This window comes from Eublepharis macularius, chromosome 4 (assembly GCF_028583425.1).
Source record: "Eublepharis macularius isolate TG4126 chromosome 4, MPM_Emac_v1.0, whole genome shotgun sequence".
NCBI classification, from domain to species: domain Eukaryota; kingdom Metazoa; phylum Chordata; class Lepidosauria; order Squamata; family Eublepharidae; genus Eublepharis; species Eublepharis macularius.
Window position 1 is genome coordinate 37,510,257 of NC_072793.1, and position 12,256 is coordinate 37,522,512.

Genomic DNA, 12,256 nt, shown 5'->3' on the forward strand with positions numbered 1-12,256 from the left:
CACTGACTGCAATTGACTTAGAAGCGTGTAACTATGTTTAGGATAGCATTGCTAGAGCCAGAACATAATGTGTACTCCTCAAGGTAATTGTGTATTGATGCACAGAAGTCTCACATTGGGTGTTGCGACAGTCATTTCCTGCACGTTCTTGGTTGAATTGTGAGTTATTTTTTCATGGCAATATATTGTGAGACCTGCAGATGGCTCTCTCTGTGTACTTTATTTTGTACCCAAGGAGCAGCTTAAATTCTGGAGAGAGCTGTTTGGTTCTCAGTTGCTTTTTAGAGGATTAAGTAAACAATTTCCTTATGATAGAAATCAATATCCTGCAAGCAAAGCAATCAGCGGACTTTCCCGCAACAGACTTTTCTAGCCCAGGGTGACTGTACAAGAAGACTGCAACGTAAGGCAAAGGAAGAAAGAGTCCTTGGGCTGTACAGCAACAGGAGCAACTTCTCCATTACCACCAGCATTGCATCATTCCTGATTTAATACCAGTCGCTTGAAAACTTGAATATTTATTTATTATTTATTTATTTATATCATATTCGTATTCCGCGGGCTCAGGGCGGATAACAACCTTAAAATCATTTTTAAACATTCCATATTAAAACATTAAAACATCATTTAAAAATAGCAGCACTCTTTGCCTGGCGGCAGCAATACAACTATTAACAAACAATACAGCAGTACAACTCGATATAGCAGCACAGTAACAGCAGCTGAAAAACAAACAGTGGTGGGCAACTTTCATGGGGGGGGGGTAGATGTTGCATCCTCCAGCCAGCGGAGGCCCAACCTCAGCCATGAGCCTGGCGGAACAACTCTGTCTTACAGGCCCGGCAGAAAGATAGTAAATCCTGCCGGGCCCTGGTCTCAGTAGACAGAGCATTCCACCAGGTAGGAGCCAGGACTGAGAAAGCCCTGGCTCTAGTCGAGGTAAGGCGGGCCTCCTTGGAGCCAGGGACCGATAACAATTGTTTTTCTCCTGATTGGAGGGTCCTCTGGGGAATATACAGGGAGAGATGGTCCCTCAAGTATACTGACCCCAGTTTGCACAAGGCCTTATAGGTCAATACCAGAACCTTGAACCTGATCCGGTACTCCACTGGCAACCAATGCAGCTCATGCAGTATTGGTGTAATGTGCACCCTATTTGGTGCTTTCCTAATGACGCGCACTGCTGCATTTTGCACCAGCGGCAATCTCCGGGTCAGGCTCAAGGGCAGGCCCGCCTAGAATGAGTTACAGTAATCTAACCTAGAGATGACCATTGCCTGGATCACTGTAGTTCAGTCACAGGTAGACAGGTAGGGGACAAGTTGCCTGGTCTGCCGCAGGTGGAAAAAAGAAGACCTGACAACCGCTGCGACCTGTGCCTCCATTTTCAGGGAGGCATCCAGGATCACCCCCAGGCTCCCGACCCTCGAAACTGGCACAAGCTGTGCCCTATTGAGGGCCGGGAGCTGGAGTCCTGAATCCAGTCCCCCGTGGCTCAAGTACAGGACCTCTGCCTTTGTTGGGTTCAGCAAACAATAGATGGGAAGAGCATCCTGGTAAGGAAAAGGCCTGGCACCTCTGTTTTCCTAAATGCACAACTTCTTTCAGTCAAATTGACTCTACAGGACTGCAAGCAGCTGGTCAAGCACATTTCCTAAGGGGAAAGGAATTTTACTGAGGGGTGGAACTTCTTTAAGGAAGTGAAGAGGTCTACTTGAAAAAAAAAACTCGTGGAGATTACAAACTTTAAAAGGCTAAACTTGCCTTTTATTTACATGCATGCCACCTTCTTCCATGGAGCTCAAGATGGTACACTTAGAGTTCCTACCTATGAAGTCTTTCACGTGCAAATCCTAATCAAAGTCAGGCCAGCCAAAATTCAGCATGATTGCTACATCTTGTGTCTTTGGAGTATCTGTTTGAAATATGCATTCACCCTTTCATGTAACTTAACTAAAATTAAAATAATTTTAAAATAGGCTGCCGCATACACAAAAATAACTGTAAGAACACCATTAGAAATAGTTTCAGAATTGTTACCAGCATGGTGTATAATGTGTGAGTGTGTGTTAATTATCATGGCCGCTTTCCAAGAAGTGCCTCAAATAGCTACACATTTACAGTGAGTGCAGTGGTGTAGTGGTTAAGAGCGGCAGGACTCTAACCTGGAGAACCAGGTTTGATTCCATACTCCTCTCTTGAAGCCAGCTGGGTGACTTTGAGTCAGTCACAGCTCTCTCAGAGCTCTCTCAGCCCCACCCATCTCACAGGGTGTTTGTCGTGAGGATAATAATAATACACTTTGTAAACCACTCTGAGTGGGTGTTAAGTTGTCCTGAAGAGCAGTGTATAAATCAAATGTTATAATGAAATTTTAATAAAAGCTCAGTGAAAAAACAAGAATTATATTTCTATGATTGTGAATTAGAAGAATGTAATGCATACTACCTCAACTGAAATAAATTTGCAACTGCAAAAGTTTTACTCTAAATTGTATAGTAAGGGGAAAGAAGCATCAGAAGGAGGCTTGGAAACATTTTTCTCTCACCTTGACCTTCCATACTTAGATATGGCTCAGCAGCAGCTACTTGCTGAGCCTTTGAATATAGATGAAATCAAGGCTGTGATAAGGAGTATGAGAACTGGTAAATCTCCAGAACCAGATGGGTTCCCTATTGAATGGTATAAAACTTTTTCAGATTTTTTAATTTGAAAATTTTATCAATTGTACAATGAGATTTTTGAATCTGGTGTATTGCCAGCATCACTGCAGGATGCTTATATTATTGTCATTCTAAAATTTCACTCAATGTGAAATTTTTTGATTATTTCTTTGATGAATGTGGACGCTAAGATATTAACCGTCATTCTTGCTAACAGACTTCAAAAGGTTATATGGACCTTGGTACATGTAGACGAGGTAAGATTTATACAAAGTAGGCAAGGATCAGATAATATTAGACTGGTGGCTGATCTGATTGTATTAAATAGAAAGAGATCTGATTAAGTTCCTATTCTTTCACTTGATGCCGAAAAAGCATTTGACAAAATATATTGGAAATTTATTTTCTCTACATTGATTAAATTTGGATTCCCTCATGAATTTTTGAAACGGATTAAAATTCATTGTCTAAATCTAGGCTACTGAGCAATGGTATTTTTTCTGTACCATTTCCTCTTGAAAGAGGTACTAGACAAAAGTTGTCATTATGGAATAAAGGAAATACACTCAAAATGAATATTATACCTCGAATTATATATGTTATGTATGCAATTCCTTTTTATAAACCTTGTAGATATATTCATAAAATTAATACCTTTTTTTGGAAATTTAGGTGGAGTTCAACACACCACATTGTTCATTGATTGTCAGCCATTAATTGTATTGACTTACACTATGTAATACACCTTGAGTCTCATGAAGAAAATAAAATAAATAAATAAATAAATGCCACTTGGAAGCAACTTCTGTAGTATTTCAGGAAGGGGACCCTTGTGGCAGGTTGAAAAGTTTGGTGCCAAGTGAAACCCTCCCACAACAGGTGAGGTTTCCTTCAAACAAACTCTCATAATGAAATTTCTCATATTGTCTTGTCCAGGGCTTTTTTCAGCAGGAACGCGGTGAAGCGGAGTTCTGGAACCTCTTGAAAATAGTCACATGGCTGGTGGCCCCGCCCCCTGATCTCCAGATAGAGGGGAGTTGAGATTGCCCTCTGCACCGCCAAGCGGTGTGGAAGGCAATCTCTACTCCCCCCTGCCTGGAGATCAGGGGGCGGGGCCACCAGCCATGTGACCATTTTCTCCGAGGGCAACCCACTGAGTTCCACCACTACTTTTCCCAGAAAAAAAGCCCTGGTCTTGTCTCACATTCAAAATTAGTTCTAGACATAGTCATAAAATAAACCACAGTAACTGTAGCATAAATCTGTACAGTTCATGTGATACAGAGGGATAAGCAAGAAAGGAATATCAAAAAAGTAATACACTTTGAACACAACAATGGGGGCCAGTGTCACTAGTGTCAGACTACCATTTGGGAAACCCAGATCTGAATTTCCCATACTACCATGGAAGCTTGTTGGATGACTTTGGGCCAGTCACACGTTTTCAGACTAACCTACCTCATAGGGCTGATGTAGAGATAAAATGGAGAAGAGAACAATGTATGCTACTTTGGGTCCTCATTGGGGAGAAAGGCAGTGTATAAATTAAGTAAATAAATTAATAATACTTGAAATCAATTTTGATATGTAGAAGAATTGAATGGTAGAGCCACACACAGAAAAAGCCCACCATAACTACCACCACTATCCCAGTCAAACACTCACCCACCCCGGTTCTTCTCCAATTGTCTTCAATCAAGAAATAAGAATTTCTCAAAATTATTTTTAGAATTTAAATGTGCACTAGAAATGTAAAATTTCTGGAAATGATACAACTATGGGAAAAAAAGAAATTTGGGAGAAAACTATGCAGTACATATTTTCTTATCAAACCCAAACTTGCTTTACTCTTTTAACAAAATAAAATGCATTATTTATAATTTAGCATATAAAACTGTACCATTAGATATATTTATAAAATTTAAAATGCCTTATAGTACTAGGTTAAGCATTGTTATATCCTTCTGAGCCCACTGACTTCAGTGGAGTTAGAGTTACTTTGGTTAGGATGGTACTGCTATTTTTTTTTCAAGAAAAATTTCAAGTATACTAATACTAGGGAGAGTGTGAACTGCAAAATGCACCCTATGCTACCTTAGCACATACATCTTGGGAAAAAATAAAAGATGAAAACAGAAAGCACATGTTTTGTAGTAAACAAAAGTATGAGTATTATTTGGATGGGAATAGTCTCATGTCACAGTAGAACAGCAAGATTTGAGTCCAGTAGCACCTTAAAGACCAACAAGATTTCCAAGAAAAAAGCAACTGAGAGCAGAACTACAAGTGACAAAAGGCACAGGTTGGATACTTGTCAGCTTCCCTCAAGTTTTGATGGGAAATGTAGGCATCTGAGGGCCAAGGTACAAGTGACGAATGACACTTGAACGGCAAGTGGATTGAGTGGAGGGCAAGTGAACAGGGAGAAATGCACTTGCCGTTCAAATGTCATTCGTCACTTGTAGCTTGTCCCCTAGTCTTGCAGCTTGGCTCTCTGACTGCTGTCCAATGGACTTTTCAACTGTCACTTGCCCAACATTCCGCCAAGCTGCCTACATTTCCCATCAAAACTTGAGGGAAGCTGACAAGTGTCCAATCTGTGCCTTTTGTCACTTGTAGTTCCGCTCTGAGACTCAAGCTCCCTTTGTCAGATAAGTCACAGTATGATTAGCAGCATTTATAGATATCAAGTTAAACTTTATAACTTCTAAAACATGGAATTTTTCAATAGTTTATTATCATCAGACATAGCACATTAATTGTGGATCAAAAATCCCATAGTGGAGAGCAACCAAGGAATAGGATAGACGTTTCTACAAACATGAACAAAATCCCAAGTTTGTAGGGAAAAAACGGGGAAAATGGTTGTGTTAGAACTCTGCAGAATTTACAGGTGGATTTTTTAAAAAAATGTTTTGGTTACATTCTGAGTTGCTGTAGCAACCCAAAATGGACCCAACTGTTGTTGCTACCCCCCCCCCATTAGAGGTAAGAGGGGTGGAATCAGAGAGACAATGTGAGGAACTGGGATGAGGACAGAACCATCTGCTACAAGAGAGAAGGAAAGAGGATATGAGGGAGAAAGGAAGGAAGATGCAGGGGCTATGACAGGGAGAAAGCAGAGGGGCTGCAAGATCAGGAAAGAAGTGCCAGGATGAGAGAGGAGGGGGGAGCAGGGGGCATCAAAGGGGTGGGGGATAGATCAGGATGGAGCAAGTAGGGTAGCAGAAACAAGAAGACAGCATGATGAAGAGGGTCAGTGAGAGGACTGAAAGGATTCCAGGATGTGAATTCAACCTACAGAATAAGCAGATTCCCCTAGTTCCATGATACTGGAAAACGATTGGTGCTTTTAAAAACTCTTACTTCTCAAGTAGACACAGATTCTATCCTATCCTGAAGCAAAATACATTGCAGGCAATACATTCCCCACTTGCATAGAGAAAACAAACGACCCAAAACTATGGTTATTTAATACTTCTTTGAAAATTAGCACATAACTGGAGCTTTAATGTTCTAACATAATGTTCAGGAGTCTTCAAGACTGTCATCAATAGAAAGGGAAATATAATAGGAAGAGGATAGTACAGGAAATTGCAGGGATAACTCAGTGTAATCTTTTCCCAAGTTTCAAAAGTCATTCCAGAATATTTGCCCTTTTTGTTGTTGTTGTTGTTATCTCTGTCATCCGGGGGAGGGGGGAGCCAGGTATATCGGAAGTGTGAATTCCTGTGACAAGTCTGGTTAGGAAGAATTTCAGGATCATACTTAAGTTTCCCAATTAATATTTAAATCTTGTCAAAGGTAGGATCCTGAGAACTAATTGTAAATAAAAGTTCTCTTTCTGGTTTCCAATACTCATTTGGAATAAAGTTCCATGTATTTTAGAGACCATTGTCCCCCTAAACTCTAGGGCCTGGAGATTTTGCTGATGCAGAAAGGAAGAATAAACTGCTTTGCACATATCAGTTTAATCTCTTGTAGTGTTGAGGTCCTGACCAATTTCTCTCTTGGTTAGATGTATACAGGGCTGCAAAATTAAAAGCAGTCAAGTTTGCATGTAAAATAAGAACAAGGCTGGTGTTAGGCTGAAGCTGATATGGTTGTGTATCTACCAAGACCTACAACCCAGCAGAGGGCCCACCCCTCGCCAAAGAAAGTTGACCCATTTATTCTTATGAGGAAATGAGAGAGAACCCTGAGTCCCTTATGATGTTGCTAAAAGGAGAGTTCTGCTCCCCCCAGCATTCTCCAGCAGGAAATGGGAGCATTGTATACGAGCTAGAGAGTATCCTAAGGAGAAAGGCTAGGATAGAATGCTGTGCTAATTTCCCACTTTCCAGGAATTAAAACATAGAGGTACTTTGAAAATGTAATACTTCACCTGCAGTCTGAAGCATTAGTTTATACTACCACTACAGCACTGTTCCACCTCATTAGTACCTCATTCTACTGCATGTGAAGAACAGCCCTCAAGCTTCTTCCAAGTTAGGCAAACTGACCTACTGCTGGCAACCTGTGCCGCAGTTCAGTAGGGTGGCAGGGAGGAAACAAAGGGGAAATTGGTATTGCAGCAATGCCATAACATCTCAGATGGTGTCAGCATGTTAGCATATGGTCACTGGAAGATGGGGTGGGGGGGCATTGTTGGTAACTCCATGATGTCACTTCTGGAGGAAATAGGAAATTGTTGGGATTTTAGCAAGTGTCCTACATTCAGTCATGAAAGAGTTAAATTGTTGTTCTGTTTGCTTAGTCAGATAGCTAGAATAGGAATTCTTAGGCCTCAAGTGAAAGTTCCCGCCATAGAAAGAGGAGTCTTTAGTCTTAATGAAGGAATCTAGGAGTGTCTATTGGATGAAACAGTTTCTTGGGGGCAATTAACTAGCAACACATACTAAGCTTTTATTGCTCTTCAGTCTCAGTCTGCAGTTTAGTCTACCCTCTTCTAGGTAACCATCAAGATGTGGATAGACAGCTATTCTTTATTTTCTCACCAAACGTACCTTTCCCCTGATACATAGTAAAGAGACTTTTCTAGAGCTAAAACCAGAAATATTGATTTAATTCCATAGGTCGGCTCCTTTAAAATGGATTTGGGAGACAATTATTTACAATTTATGTAACTGATTAGCCTTCAGTATAAATTTGTTTCCCTCCCTCTTTGTTTTGGTCCATCTTATTAATTGAATATATACTGGATCCGGGAGTGTGTTGGACCGGGAGTTATTACTTGTAAGTGAATTATGAACTTTTAATGTACAGGGGTGAGGGTTTGATATTATCTGTATGATTATTATATGTATTGTCAAATTATTCATAGTCCAGAAGATATATGCCCATGAGGAAGTGTCTTTTTGCCACGAAACGGGATTTGGAACATCAGTGCACATATCTGCCCATCGGCAATAATGGTTTCATCATGCATGGACTATGACTTTTAAAATTATTTATGAACTACCCCGGATATTTATTCTCCAATTTGAACTCCACCTCCCCTTCCTTGGATCTTCCATTGTGGAATATATACGGACACTGACGGATTTGTATTGTAAATGATACATTTATTGTTTTTTGTACACTGTTTACACAGTATTTGCACTTGCTATTTGCACTTTAATGCACTTTAATACATAGATATATATTGCTATATTCCCGGCAAGGTGTTGGTTGTTTGATCCTACTAACCGGGTTGTCTCCCCGATTTTTGTTAAATTCCAGACTAGAGATGGGCATGAACAGCAATACGAACAAAAAAAAGCCATGGGCCATTTCCACACATCTTACCTTTTGCCAGCACATCATGGAAGAAAAGAAACAAGGGGGTAGCACTTCCTGCTAAAGTACATACAAACAAAAAGGGAAGGCAGCAAAACAATATAAAGTATATATTTGGCAGGTATGTAAGGTGATAATAAATCAATGTAAAGTTCAAACAAAGTAAAGTCAAAGGTAAAGTATATTACAAGCAATAGCAAACAGTAAATATCAAAAGCATTCAGCATTCACAGTACATATACAGAGGGTATGGAGGGACACAATGCAATACAATACAATAAAATATATAAGTATATACATAGATTTACACTCAGCAACTATCAAATACTTTCTAATCTAGGTGGATGGTGCTCCAAGTATACCAGTGATTGTCTGTCGGGATACTCCCACTGTGGCGTTTGGATCCAGCTACGTTGGTTTGAATTGTTTTCTGCACGCTCACTGAATGATTAACTCTTTGTGTATTTATGGGTGTGCTTGTCTGTGAGTAGATATTGGAATATTTATGGTATGTGGGTCTTATGGCTCTTGGAGAATGTTACAGTTATATTTATTTTTCTTTAGTTGATTGCCCTGAGGAAGCCTCTGCACGGTGAAACGGGAACGGCACAAGATGCGAGCATTTTCCCCGTCAGCTTTCTAATGGACTTTATTATTGGTTTACTTGGAGCACCACCCACCTAGATTAGAAAGTATTTGATAGTTGCTGAGTGTAAATCTATGTATATACTTATATATTTTTGCAAAGCAACTTGTATTGTATTGTATTGTATTGCATTGTGTCCCTCCATACCCTCTGTATATGTACTGTGAATGCTGAATGCTTTTGATATTTACTGTTTGCTATTGCTTGTAATATACTTTACCTTTGACTTTACTTTGTTTGAACTTTACATTGATTTATTACCACCTTATATACCTGCCAAATATATACTTTATATTGTTTTGCTGCCTTCCCTTTTTGTTTGTAGGCACATCATGGAAGACAGCGTCTTTGCGCACGAAATTGTGCCAGAAAGATGCTGTTATCATGCAAAATCGCACGAGAAGACGCTGTCTTCCATGATAACAGTGTCTTCCTGGTGTGATTTCGCACGCGAAGACACTGTCTTCCGCGATGTGCTGGTGAAAGGTAAGACGTGTAGAAACAGCCATGAACAGCCCAATCCACTGTTCATGAGCAAGCTGTTTGTGAGACCCCATTCCTGGTGAACATGTGTTCATTCCAAGCCCTCTTCATGGCATTCGTCAGCCGTTCATAAAGCCAGACAGTCTGGCGTCTTTCAATCAATTCCCCTGGGAACATAGGCATGGATTGTCTGAAATCTGTCTGAACTCCCTCTGGCTTTCATTCTGGCTTGTAACCCTTCAAAATAGCTTCCAGCAGACAGTCCAGTTTTTGCCACTGTGAAAAGAAAATGACAGGAAAGGGAGGGACCCATGTATCATGCCTTTCTCAGGGTACAATCTTTCTGAAACTTGGGGGGGGGGGCTTCAGAGGACAGTGAGGACTATGTCCCCTGCAAATTTGGTGGGTATTGGACATTGGGAAGGTCAGTTTGTAACCCCTCAAAGTAGCTTCCAGCAGACAGTCCAGTTTCTGCCACTGTGAAGAGAAAATGACATGAAAGGGGGAAACCCATGGACTCTCCTTTCCCCGGCTCAAGTTCAGCTAAGTCCCAAGGGGACAGTTCTGGCTCCTACGAACCTCCAACTACAAACATGTTCATGAACATGTCACGTTTGTTGATGTTCATGAATCCCTGTTCGTGGATGGCAACGAACAATGAACAACGAACATCGTATTCATTTTCCCCCCTTATTTGTGCCCATCTCTAATCCAGACACTCCAATTTTCTAGGCTTCTTGTCAAAAGGTTAAGGTATATAGACATATTAAATTGCAAGAAGGTTTTTTTTTCTCCTCATGGGGAAAAATATGGAACATATTCTGTAGAGCCAGAGGAGTTAGCCATGTTAGTCTGTAGTAGCAAAATCAAAAAGAGTCCAGTAGCACCTTTAAGACTAACCAATTTTATTGTAGCATAAGCTTTCGAGAATCAAGCTCTGCCCCTATATCTACCCAGGGAATACAATTACAGGACCCAATGGCATCAACTACACTGTCTCTGGCTCTTACAGCTGCTCATCCTCCAATCTGATATATGCCCTCATGTGCCAACAATGTCCTTCTGCTCTGTACATTGGACAAACCAGCCAACCTCTACGCAAAAGAATAAATGGACACAAATCTGACATTAGAAATGGAAACATCCAAAAACCAGTGGGAGAACACTTCAATCTACCAGGACATTCCACCAAAGACTTAAAGGTTGCTGTGGTTCAACAGAAACCTTTCAAAAACAAAATCCAACGGGAGGCTGCTGAATTGGAATTCATATGCAAATTTGACTCTGTCAAGCTGGGACTGAATAGAGACTATGAATGGTTATCACATTATCACAGGTAACAGATTCTCTTTACAGAGGCGTGATCTGGGGGAGCCCAGTGACGCCTGGTGTGGGCTTTCGGGGACCACAGTTCTCTTTGTCAGATGCAGCTGGCAGGGAGAGCTGTGGTTATCGAAGGCTTATACTACATAGGAATTGGATACCTTCACTGCTACAAACTGACTGCACACCAAAAGGAGATGTTTACATTTCCAAGCAAAGGAATGTTTTGATTGCCTCCATGGTAATTGCATTCTGTCCCCTTGTGATTTATGTCCCCTTCTTTCCTCTCTCTCTCTCTTCCCCCCTCCTCTTCTGTATCTGCCCAGTTTTGATCAGGCATCTGACGAAGAGAACTTGATTCTCAAAAGCTTATGCTACAATAAAATTGGTTAGTCTTAAAGGTGCTACTGGACTCTTTTTGATATTCTGTAGAGGTGAGAGAAGCAGGCTGAGGTTTCAATTTTGACCCAGACACGAAGGTGAAATGGCCTTGTTTACATTACGCTCTTCAGACGCAGCTGCAAGGTCTGTGTAAGAACATGCCACTTCTAGCTTATGTGAACACCCACCTATTCTTCCTTCAATCAGTTCCATAGCTTTACAGAAACCAGGGCTTAGCTCATTAAGCCCTATCACTAGACACACTAGCCTGGACATATCAACAGTGTACTTAGCTTGCAAAAATCATTCTGTGAATTTTTCCTGCAGTTGTTCTTTCTATGCATGCATGGCTTCGTTGCCATTGGGGGTGGTGGCAGAGAAAAGGTCACAAGAGCAAAGCAAGCATTAGGATTTTCAATGCATTTAATGCATGGAAATTTTAAACATACCGTTGTCTAGTAGGTAAAAAAGGTATCCCCCTGTGCAAGCAGAGTCATTACTGACCCACGGGGGGACATCACATCATGACGTTTTCTTGGCAGACTTTTTACAGGGTGGTTCGCCATTGCCCTCCCCAGTCATCTACACTTTACCTCCAGGAAACTGGGTACTCATTTTACCGACCTTGGAAGGATGGAAGGCTGAGTCAACCTTGAGCTGGCTACCTGAACCCAGCTTCCGCCAGGATTGAACTCAGGTCGTGAGCAGAGCTTGGGCTGCAGTACTGCAGCTTACCACTCTGCGCCACTGGGCTACTGTCTAGTAATGGAGTTAAAATAAAAAGAAGTCATGCAGCAAGACCCAGAAAAGAATGGGAGTTGCAGTTTTACTGCAAATGCTGTCATGAATGAGGTACTGTAATGCCGAAGACTGAAACAACTTTGGTGGAGGAGTCGTCATGATCTCCTGATATATCATTTTCTGGCCATTGTTATTTGGCCACCTTTACTTCTAAAAAACTAGAATACTTGTCACACTGTCC